Source organism: Capra hircus, chromosome 20 (assembly GCF_001704415.2).
Source record: "Capra hircus breed San Clemente chromosome 20, ASM170441v1, whole genome shotgun sequence".
NCBI classification, from domain to species: domain Eukaryota; kingdom Metazoa; phylum Chordata; class Mammalia; order Artiodactyla; family Bovidae; genus Capra; species Capra hircus.
Window position 1 is genome coordinate 16,980,893 of NC_030827.1, and position 9,040 is coordinate 16,989,932.

General features: G+C 39.8%; 1 protein-coding gene across 3 annotated transcripts in view; it reads right to left on the reverse strand.

Annotated features, from left to right (window-relative positions):
• The window catches only part of IPO11 (importin 11), a 190,186-nt gene extending 182,185 nt beyond the window's left edge, over positions 1–8,001 (reverse strand). For all 3 annotated transcript variants that reach the window (XM_005694660.2, XM_005694661.3, XM_013972789.2), the window contains exon 1: positions 7,825–8,001. The gene's annotated coding sequence lies outside the window, so the exon portion shown is untranslated. The remainder of the gene's footprint in view (positions 1–7,824) is intronic.

The window sequence follows — 9,040 nt, forward strand, 5'->3', positions numbered from 1 at the left end:
GAGATATGAGAGGAAGATGTCATTTTTTCAAGGACAGTTAAATGCCTGTCAAGTTAAATCATGATCTACAGTTCAAGTCTATGAAAAGAAGAACAGAAGGCAGAAAACATATTCTGGAGGAATTATAGATAGGAAATATTACAAAATTGCTAAACTGCCTGGGGTCAAAAGCAAACTAGTCAAAGATGTGTCAAAGAAAAGGAAGAAATGAATTTCTGTGAAAACTAGGGGAAGAGTTCCAACAAAACGAAAATGGAAAAGTAATCATACTAAAAAGCTTAAAGAAATAGATATTTTTATTACTGTGAGAAACCAAGATCTTAAAGCAGTTTGCCCAAAAATTAATAGTTAAATTTGAATCTGACCAAGCTTCTAGACAGCACGACCAACACAGTTAGAGGGGAAGTAGTTAGAGGTGAGACGAAATAAGATTGATCATGAGCTGATAACTGTGAAACCTGGGTGATGAGTAGATAAGGGTTCATCAGACAATTCCTACTTTAATGCACGTTTTTTAAAATGGCAGCTAATGGACCACGATACAGAGAATATGAAAGCTACTACTCACTCCTGACAACACCTCCCCTGGAATCTTTAACTGAAAGTGCTCCTTCTTACCTACAGAACATACTTCTATTACTACATCTATTTCCTTGTTAATTTGAGTCCCACCTACAAAACTAGGAGCTGCATAAAGGCAAGAACTGTGTCTTATTCATCTATACCTGCCTGCACCTGATATAATATGTCAAAGATATAGTAAATGCTCAGTAAATGTTTGAGGAACTTAAGGCAACAATGTGCTTGCAATTTCTAAGAGTGGAAGGCAGGCTTTCAGAAAAGGTAAGAAAGAGGTGAAAGACACAACATTTCTGGAAGTATAGGAGTTACAGCACAGTAGAGAGAGAAATGTCTATAAAAGGCACTGCAAAGGTGAACAGTCTGCGGAAGGGCTAAAACACAAATGAAGGAATAAAGGAACAAAGAGTTCACTAAGCATCGTCAGCTACTGAAACGGGCACACTGAGCCAGTAAACGCTAACAATGCTCTTCACTGGGACTAGCTAACATCCTTGGTTCTAATCCTGTGCTCTTTTTCAGGTTTCTCATACTTGCTGGCTTACCATTAGACTTTTCCACATTCATTCATTCAAATATTTACTGAATACCTGCAAATGCGAGACATTATTCTAGGCACTTAGGACACAACAATGCACTAAAAAGGCAAAAAAAAAAAAAAAACCACCTCTGTTCTCATGAAGAGTATATTCTAGTGGGTAGAGACACAGAAATAAATGCGTAACCTATATAGTATGTAAAAAGGCAGTATACAGTGCCAGGATGCAGCTGTGAGAGAAGGCCTATCCAATAAACCCACATATTGTGCTGTACTGGGAGCTTTTAGTAAAATGGCATTGAAAAACGTCAGGAAGTCTTTTGCCTGTTTGGTATACATGGGAGGATGAACACATCCTCATAAGAAAAGTTAAGGACCTTTTCCTCAACAACAGGGACACCCACCAAGGCAACGCTGAGCAGCGAGTGCCGCCACCACCTTCTGTGACATCTCTCTAGGCGAAAGGAAAAGACACACATTTGTATAAAGACCACTAAAGAACAGCAATTATGCTTCCTAGTTTTAAAGTTCCTTGTCTGATGCCAAAGAAATGAGAAGGAAAAACTGTAATGTGATTCTGGACAAGATACTGTTCTTTGGGAGTAATGAAGTGAAGGGAAATCGCTCAGTCATGTCTGACTCTTTGCAACCCCATGGACTGTAGCCTACCAGGCTCCATCCATGAGATCTTCCAGGCAAGAATACTGGAGTGGGTAGCACAGCCCAAATTTCATAGACCATAACTGACGAAATTTTAGTCAAAACTTTTTGTTAACTGTTAAAGGATCATCAATCCTCTACAAACATATGTATCTTTGACTAGTTTCCAATTACTGATCCAGGATATCGTATGATTCGTCTTAGAAGAATCTCACAATCTTGCTGTGACAGTTTTGCCTGAAGAGTCATTTGTATTTATAAAAATTCATTCATTAAAACATGTATAGGCTGTATGCCCAATAGCATCTTCAGAATTAACAACTGTTTTATATTTCATCACTAAGATAATATTTTGCATCATTAAAATAATTTCCTATCACCTTGGAGCCATCCATGCCACTCCTCTCAACAGTAAATATATCTAACTTAAGCATTCTGTTTTACTGGCCAAGAAACTGCATTCAAAAGGTAAAAGAGATAAATTGTGAATCCAGTATGGTCACAGGCAAATTAGTGACATTTCTGGGAATTTAGAATTCAAGCGTCCCATCACAACCCCATACTCTCTACTGATCACCCAATTATTTCTTTTAATTGGACTGTCAAATACCAAGTGAAATTAACTGTTTTAAAAATCTTTAGACTTGAGAACCAAAATACAATAAAGACTATAGTTTATCTTCCTGATAAATATTACAGCAAAACTGAAAACCGAAATTAAGTCAATGAAAACACAAGTTAAAAAGCTTAATATTAGAAGAAATAGTAAATGACTAAGAAGATAAAGGATTACTATATAGAATATATATGGAATGTCTGTAAATCAACGAGAAATGAAATAAAAAACAGGCTGAAGGATATATAGAGACAATTCACAGATGGGAAAAGTCAAATGGTCAATAAGTATCGGGACAGACAGATAGCCTCACTGGCTATGAGGAATTTTTTTAAAATTGAGATATTACTTTATAATCATCAGACTGGCAAAAATTACAAAGTCTGAAAATATTCAGTCTTGCAAGAACGTATGTAAACAGAAACCTTTAAGCACTGCTGCTAGGAGTATACATGAGCAAAGATGCTTCAGAGAGCAATCTTGCCATAGCAGTGAAATGTGTCTGTGTGTGGGGTGTGGGTGTATGTGTGTTATGTATCCTATGATCAGGTAATATCCTATGCCCAGCAGTTCCACACTTGATACTCTAACTGAAGAAACTCCTGCATAGGGATACAAGAAAGAGAAAAGGATAAGGGTGTCTGTCTTGGCATTGTCTACAGTAAGAGCTAGAGACAAGACACTACCCCTCTTTAATGGAATGGATTTACATAAAATATATCTTATCTTCTCCCGTAGAATGTGTTCCCTCTGGCTGGAAAATTCTTGCCTCTAGCTATCAGCATGTCTTGCTGTTTAGCTTGATCCAGTTTCTGCTCAAACTAATCAAATAAGTCTTCCTTGACTGCCTAATCTAAAATATAAAATAGCTTTCCCTTCAATTAAGAAACTCTTTAATCTGAATATCCTTCCATTTTCTAATCTTCCATTTTAATATTTTTAACTGTCTGACAGTCTAATATATATGATTTTATTGTCCAGAATCCCGATTATAATCTAAGATCTAGAGACCAGGGACTTCGACTTGTTCAAAGGTACGTCACCAGAATCTAGAAGTAGTATCGGGCACAAAGGAGAATGATGAATAAATATTTGTCAAATAAATGAATCCAATGACTAAATCCCAGTCTCTGTGTACAGCTGTGTAAAGTCTTTGACGTTTCAAACTCACTCAGTCTAACCTCCAGAATACGTAATATTCACATTTTTTTTCAACTTTCTGATTATTCAAATTCCATTCATGGTATTCAGCAATAAAGCAGGAACTACTCTGAGAAATAAATAAGAGAGCCCTTGCATTCAAGTCTAGAGAGGAAAAAAGACAATTACAAAAGACATTATAAAAGCTATACTAAGCTGTTATTGAAGAACATTCAGAAGACCTAACTCACCCTAGGAACGCTGGGAAAGGCTTCCCAGAGAGCACGGCCGCATTTGTGCTGAGCAGAAGTTACCCAGATGAGCACACACGAGTATTCGTCAGATGGGGATGGGTATGCTTGAGGCAGAAGACACACAACATACAAACATCTCAAATTTAAAAAAACATCCAAAGACACCTGAAGAACTGTAAACAATTCAGCATGACAAAAGAATGTGAGGCAGGAAATAACTGAAGGTGAAAGCAAAAAGCAAGCAAGACCCAAAGCATTAATGTCTCTATTCCCTAAGCCTGGTAGTTTGGACTTTTATCTGAATGCCTGCATAAAAGAACTGCAGAATAACAGTGCAATCAGCCCACAGAAAAAGAAAGGGCATGGAGGGGCGGCGCACTGTCAGGAGCAAGGAGACTGCTAGAAGGTTTGCAGAGGAGGACAGGTGATGCTGATAGTCCGAACCAAGGTGGTAGCCACAGCGGAAAAGTAGGTGGAAGAGATGAAACAAGATCTGGTTAACTAGCATACAGGAAAGTGAGGGAAGGTCAGCACACCAACGTGATAACAGGGAAGAGTTAAGAGTCTGGGTGTCTCCAACTGAGTGACGAGTTGTACACAAGAATCACAAGAGGAAGGGAAGCAACTTCAGAAAGGGTGAGATACATAGTTTTTTTGACATGAGTTTAAGGTGTCTTACAACAACCACAGTGTGTCGGTGCTTAAGAGTGATGTATGCTAAACAGAGATTTGGGAATCATCGAAATAAGGACAGAAGTTGAAGTGATAACAGATGAAATCCTTCAAATAGAGTAGGCAGAGAGGCAGAAGACAGTACCCCAGAGTGAAATGAATGTTTAAAGTGGCCAGAGAGGAGAGAAAATATACGAAGGAAAGACTGACCAAGATATAGAAAGGACATAAGGACACTACAGTGGCACAGAAATGTAAGAGAATTTCAAGGGGACAATCAGTCAAAATGTCAAAAGATTTACAAGATTCTACTAGATTTCAGACTAAAGAGATCAATAGTGACCATCACCCCATCAAACTCAGTGACGGCAACAGACGGCAGCCTTCAACATTGAAAAATAAGTAAATAAGTAACAGGAAGGTGGAGAAAATGAATACAGACAGCTCAAGAAACTTAAAAAAAATTATTACAGATAAAGCTGAAGAGGAATCTAGAGTGAAAAGCGTATATTTAAGATGAGTGCAGTACGTTTAAATCCTAGTAAGTTAGAACCAGTTGAGAGTAAAATGGATAACCAACTGTTATGGACTGTATTCCCCAAAATTCATATGTTGGAGCCCTAACCCTGAGTATCCCTAATATTGAAGATTTTTGAAGATGTGATTAAGTTAAGTGAGGCTATCAGCGTGGCCTCTCATCCAGTGTGATTGGTATTTTAAAGAGAAAAAGAGACACTAGAGGTTCTAGTGCTCAAAGGTTCAGCCATGTAAAGAGGCAAAAATGTGGTCATATGTAATGCAAGGAGAGAGGCCTCAGAAGAAATCAATTCTGCACTAACCTCGGTCTTGGGTTTCCAGCCTCCAGAACTGTGAGAAAATAAATTTCTGTTGTTTAAGCCACCCAGTCTCTGTTTTTTGTTATGTCAGCCCTAGCAAACTAATACATCAAGTAAACACTGTCCCTGAGGAAAAAAAAAAAAATCCAGAGCACAATTAGAAATGAACAGAAAAAGGTGGACGAGTACGTGGGTGAAGAGGGCAAAACCAACGATTTCCCAGCAATTCCTCTGTGAAACAGAGACCAAGATTATCCAGGAAAGAGTAAGAAGGAAGGAGGTGGTGGGCTAGTAACCACCATGGGAGACAAGAGTAATCACTACAGACATCCAGGATTAGTAGGCTGCCTTTCCATTAGTCAATAAATGTTTGTTATTGAATGAATACCTAGATGTCATTCATGAATGCTTTAGTTCAGTTTTGATAAGGTGAACTCTAGCAGTAACTAGCAAAAGAAATGCATTATAGTGAATCAGAACCTGAGTTAAAAATTTAGATAATATGTGACCTTATGCACGTCACTTAGCACTGCTGGGCTTTAGCTGCTTCAATCAGACAAATCAGACTTGATATCCAGCATAAGATCACCTCAGATTAGAAATAAAAAGTGCTATAATTTTTATGCAGGTTTGTGCACGACCTTGGTCTTCAACTTTTACCAACCAATGTAGTGTGCCTCAGGCTATAATATACATTCACATCATCTGGAAAGCTTGTTAAAATGCAGATTCTGATTCAGTAGGTCTGGGTTAAGCTGGAGAGTGTGCACGTCTAATAAACTTTCAGGTCATGCCATACACCACATTTTGAGCAGCAAGGGTAGAACACTGTTGCAGCTCAAGTTCTACAAAGCTTTTAACTGTCGACTTACCTGTAATCAGCCTGATATTTAGAAAACCAAGCAAAAACACTCCAGATTCACACCTGCCCAAAATGTGTCTTGCTGTTTCCTAAAACACTCTGAAATTAAGTGACAGTCCCCATTTGATCCAGATAGGAAAAGAAAGGAACTGTCATCAATAACACTAAACTAGGAAAAGCCCAAGATTAAATACAAACACATGCACAAACATATATACAACACAAAGGCTAAAATCTATCTAATCAAACATATTTTCTTTCTCAAACTATGAACATTTCTGGAAAAATACACGTACATATCTCTAGAAAGATTTTCAGTACACTTTAACTGCCAAGTGTCTACAAGGATTCTTTTGTATTCAAGTTTGGTCCTGAATAATCTTCACCTATTTATTTAGAACCTCCAATTATTATCATCACAACTAAACTCATTTGTGTTCAGTAGTTCCTTCTGCTTTAGGAAGTGTAACTAGGGCAGAGACGGTCCAGCTGCCCTAAGGCTGTAATATATTGCCACAAATCACTGCTATAATTAAACTGTTCTTTCTATTCCCTGTCTTAGGAGTTACAGGGGGAAAATTCCACAATCCTATTACACCAATAGGGAGAGATGTTCAGTCTAATTTCACAGAAAGCTTCTTTAGTGACAAAAGATGCAAGGGAATGTCAAGAAAAGGATGTCGTAGTAATACCGCCTTTAACCTGAAGCCTCAGTAATGAATAGAGAAGTCTGAAATAACGTGAAAATGAAGGAATGAACTCCCAGTCCGTGGGAAAAAAAAATAAAAAGCATTACGGTTGAAAGCTGCTCTTCCTTATTCCCTTCTGAAGAACAGACAAACTGCAAGGGCACTACCGCACTACAACTGAGCTCGTACAAATGGGGTGGGGAGGGGAGATGTCAATTGCAATCTTGGCTCCAGGAGGCAATACAGCAATCCTACCTATGTAGTCAAGTTAATCTTAAAAGATAATACTGCCCTCTTTCACCACCACGTTCACAAAAGGATAAAGAAACATGATAGATGCGATGGGCCTCAATATAGTATTGCTGAATCACAAATACCCTCAAAAGCTGCAGAAGAAGCTGGGCTCAAGCACTGGCGGCCATACCTTAGCAAGTAGGTCCTCTATGAAAATATATAACTTCCTTCACTTTTTCTCTAAAGGCAAGCAAGGATCTAATAGGCAATTAAAGCTTTCACAGCATTGCTATTAGCAGCAATGTAGTGGATGCAATATGCAAAAACATACAAGGATTTTATACTAAAGACGACCACGATCTCTGCAAATTAGCACCATCTATCCCCCAAGGGCAAATGCACCACCCTAACCCGCAACCGCAGCCACAATGAGCATCCTACGTCCTCATTTTGACACCTAGTCCGTGCTTCCCCAGACCCTGATTCCTCCAGTCCGTGCTTCCCGGGACCCTGATTCCTCCGCGATCATGCTTCCCGCTGCCAGGCTTACTGGGGCAACCTCGAGCTCCCAGAGGTCCTTAAAGTAACAGAGAGCCAAGCCTGCAGGCCGCCCTCTTCTCGCTACTGCTATGCCTGGCCTCCCAACAGCCACACGTTCTTCCCTCGCCTCTCAGGTCTCCGCTGCCCAGCCCACTCCTCCCTTCCACAGGCGCGCGCTCTGAAGCTCTCAAGCCGGGGCCTCACTGTTTGGTTCGGTCCGGAACAGTCGGTCTCTCCCGCTTCCACGCCCCAACAAGAAGCGGCGTCGGCTGCTTCTGCGCCCCACGCTTCCAGTCCACACGCCGCCGCCTACTGATGCCGAAAACGGCTTCTAGGAACGCGCCATGTTCAGCGTCGCGGCTCTAAACGACACGGGCGCATGAATACTGCGTCACGGACACCGGAGCGCGTGGACTAGGCAAAGGGAGAAGATGATAGGAGAACGGAGAAAGGAGAGGGAGGAGCTTTCTCTTCGAAACCAAAGGCGCCGGGCATCTAAGGCAGCTCTGTGCGCTTGCGCAGTATGGGAGCTGGGACCCTGGTCGCTGATCTGTAACCATGGAAACCATAGGTTCGCTCTGCCCTGCTCCCAGGAAAATCAGTTGTTTCCTGGGTTGACTGAAGCTTAAATCAAAATAATTTCCCCTTTCTTATTATGGATATCAGCTGCCAAACTGCACTGTTTTACAGATCTGTCTAAAGAGAAAAGATTTAAAATAATCCTACTCTCAGCGGTCAACCCTCCCACGTATATTTATTTTTTAAGGTCATACAATTGCTTGCTGGGCACTTAAGTCCAGAACGATGAGGAGTGGGGGAGGAGATTAAAATGAGATAAATCCAGTTATCTTTGCCTCTGCTATTAACTAGCTTAGTGACCTAAGTATTCTTACATTTAGAAAAAAATTGTTGTAAGGAAATAGTCACGTGTTCATAAGGATTAATAATAATAATTTTTTTAAAGATGGATAACAATCATTTAGAATGTGCCAGACACAGTTCTAAGATCTTCAGGTGAATCATATATTTAAATCCTTAAAACACCCGTATGAGATGCTTTTTACTGTGCCGACTTTACAAATGAATAAGCCAAAGCAAGGAGAGGTCAAGTAACCTGTGAAAGTTCACACAGCTAGTAAGTAGCAGTGTTACGATTTGAATCAGACAAACATAAGCCTTGCATTACAAGGATGTTCATCACCCAAGAGCTGTTTTTCAAAGTAAAAATATTAAAAAGTACCTAAATGACCACCAAGAAAGGAATGATTAAATCATGACAGATGCATGTATAATACAAATTGTCGATACAGTGCAAACATTAAAAATTATGTTGAAGAATAATCTGAAAAAAATGGGTATGTAGAGGTACAGGCTTCCCTGTGGCTCAGTGGTAAAGCATCCGCCTGCCAATGCAGGTGGT